Source organism: Calonectris borealis, unplaced genomic scaffold (assembly GCF_964195595.1).
Source record: "Calonectris borealis unplaced genomic scaffold, bCalBor7.hap1.2 HAP1_SCAFFOLD_319, whole genome shotgun sequence".
Classification (NCBI taxonomy): domain Eukaryota; kingdom Metazoa; phylum Chordata; class Aves; order Procellariiformes; family Procellariidae; genus Calonectris; species Calonectris borealis.
In genome coordinates this window covers 22501-25000 of record NW_027441701.1, presented here as the reverse complement: position 1 = coordinate 25000, position 2500 = coordinate 22501, and the positions used below count along the sequence as shown (strand labels likewise).

Below are 2500 nucleotides of genomic sequence, written 5' to 3'. Positions count from 1 at the left end.
GGGCTGCATTCCCAAGCAACCCGACTCCGAGAAGCCCCGGGCCCGGCGCGCCGGGGGGCCGCTACCGGCCTCACACCGTCCGCGGGCTGCGGCCTCGATCACAAGGACTTGGGTCCCCCGAGAGCGCCGCCGGGGAGGGGGGCTTCTGTACGCCACATGTCCCGCGCCCCACCGCGGGGCGGGGATTCGGCGCTGGGCTCTTCCCTCTTCACTCGCCGTTACTGAGGGAATCCTCGTTAGTTTCTTTTCCTCCGCTGACTAATATGCTTAAATTCAGCGGGTCGCCACGTCTGATCTGAGGTCGCAAGCCCAAACGCACCGCCAGCGCTGCTGCTGCTGCTGCTGCTGCTGCTGCTGCGGTCTCGCGCCGCCGCTCGCGGCGAAAGCCCCAGCCCGGAGACGGCCCGACACGCGTCGAGACGCGCCCGGAGACGGCCCCCGGGGCACGGCCAGGGGCGACGACGGCCGGGCGGGCGCCCGGGCGCCGCGGCCCGAGGCGGCCGGCGCCGACGGCGACCGCACGCGCGGAACGCCGCCGCCGCCGCGCCGCCCCCTCCGCGGCCGCCCGGGGCGCGGCGGGGGAGTCGGGGAGAAAGGCGGTGGCGGGGGGGGGCGACGGGGACGACCCCCGTCCCCGGCACAGCGCGCGCGCGCGCGGCAGCACGGCACGGTACCGCCGCGGTACCCACCCGCAGACAGCCGCCCGCGCGGGAGGCCGGGGGCGAGGCCCGCGCCTCCCCCCCCCACTCTCTCTCCCCGCCGCCGCGCCGGGCCCGACCGGCCCGACGCACCCTGGCGCGGCCCCGACGGGACGAGGCTCCGCCCAGCGGGCGCTCCGGGAGCGGGGAGCTTCGGAGCGCTCCCCGAGTCTCGATTTAGGGGGACGAAGGCCCTTGGGCCGACGGCGCCGGGCGGCGGCGAACCGCTTCCCCGGCCCGAGGCCGCGCGCGGGCCTGCGAGGCACCCCAGCCGCGCCGCTGCGGCCGCCGCCTCCCCACCCCGGGGAGGGGGGGGGAGGGGGGGCGGCCCAGCCGGCGATTGATCGTCAAGCGACGCTCAGACAGGCGTAGCCCCGGGAGGAACCCGGGGCCGCAAGTGCGTTCGAAGTGTCGATGATCAATGTGTCCTGCAATTCACATTAATTCTCGCAGCTAGCTGCGTTCTTCATCGACGCACGAGCCGAGTGATCCACCGCTAAGAGTTGTCTGCCTTTCGGCACCGCCCCGCGCGCGCGGGGGGGCCGGGACCGCTCGCCAGCAGCGGCCCCTCTCGGAGGACGGCCCACCGCCCGCCCGCCCGCCGGCCCGCCCCCCCCGCCCGCGCGGAGGGGGCCGCGGCGCGGCGCCACGGGCCGCGGCGGAGAGGCCTCGCCTCGCCTGACCGTACGAGCACACCCAGCGGAAGGGAAAAAGGGAACGGGAAAAAACCCCGAACGGCAAGGGCGGGGAGCCCGCGCTCCCGACTCGACCCACAGCGGGCAGACGCCCCTTGCGCGTTTCGGAGGCGGCCCAGGCGCCCGGGCTCGGCCCGGCCTCCGCACGGAGGCGGCGACGCGCCCGGCCGCGCCGCCCGCCCGCCTCGCTCGGGACAACGGATGCTGCTGCCGGGCGGCAGCAGCGGGGCGCCCCGCCGGACCCCCGCGCGCGCGCGCCTCCGCCCACAACCTGCGCCGCGCTACGACAGCCGGCTCCCCTTCCCGCGGCTCGCCCCGCCGGCGCCTCCGCGGCTCCGCCGCCGGCCGCGCCGGAGGCGGCGACCGCCGGAGCCCGAGCCGGCGACGCGGCACGCCGCCCGCGGCCCGCCGGACGGCGCCCGCCGCCGCGCCGGCGCGGCCGCCCGCCCGGAACCGCCGCCGCCGCCGCCCCCCGCCTCGGCCCCCTTCCGCGGGCACGCGCCAGGCGACGAGGCGGACGGCGCTAAGGCGGGGGCGGCGCCCGCTCTCCCCGTTTCCACGCGGAGACCGGGAGTGGGACGCCCCCGCCCGCGCGCCCGCCCGCCCGGCGCGGCCGGGAAGGGCGGCGGGGAAGCGACGGGCGGGGCCCGGGCCGGGACAGCCGCGGCCGGCGGCGGGCGCCCTCCGGCCGGCCGACACGCCGAGCGGCGCCGCCGCCGCTCGGCCGGGGTGCCGCCCTCGCCGGCGGCCGGCGGCGCGGGACCGCCGAGCGCTCGCCGGGGGGCGAGGGGGAGGGAGCGGAGCGCAGCGCGCCGCAGCGCTGCGACGGGGCGGGGCGCGGCGGCCCGGCGGCCGCCGGGCGAGCCCCCGCCGCGGGGGCTCGCCGCCCCCTCGGCGGAGAGCCCGCGCTCCCGCCGGGGGGGGTCCACCCGTTTCGAGGCAGGCGGGCCGGCCGCGGCCGACCGCGCCGCGGTCTCCTCCGCCGAGACCGGACCGCGGAGAGGGGGGGGCAGCGGGACCCCTCCCCGGCACGGCTGCCCGCGCGACGGGCACGGGCGGCGCCCAGCCAGGGGCTCTGCGGGAGCGACTCCCGCCCCTGGAGGCGCC

General features: G+C 80.6%; 1 non-coding gene across 1 annotated transcript; it reads right to left on the bottom strand.

Annotated features, from left to right (window-relative positions):
* Nucleotides 1–1050: 1050 nt before the first annotated feature.
* On the bottom strand, nt 1051–1203 carry LOC142077598 (5.8S ribosomal RNA). The gene has a single exon (XR_012671927.1). It is a non-coding gene; the product is annotated as a 5.8S ribosomal RNA (ribosomal RNA).
* Between the last annotated feature and the right edge of the window lie 1297 nt (nt 1204–2500).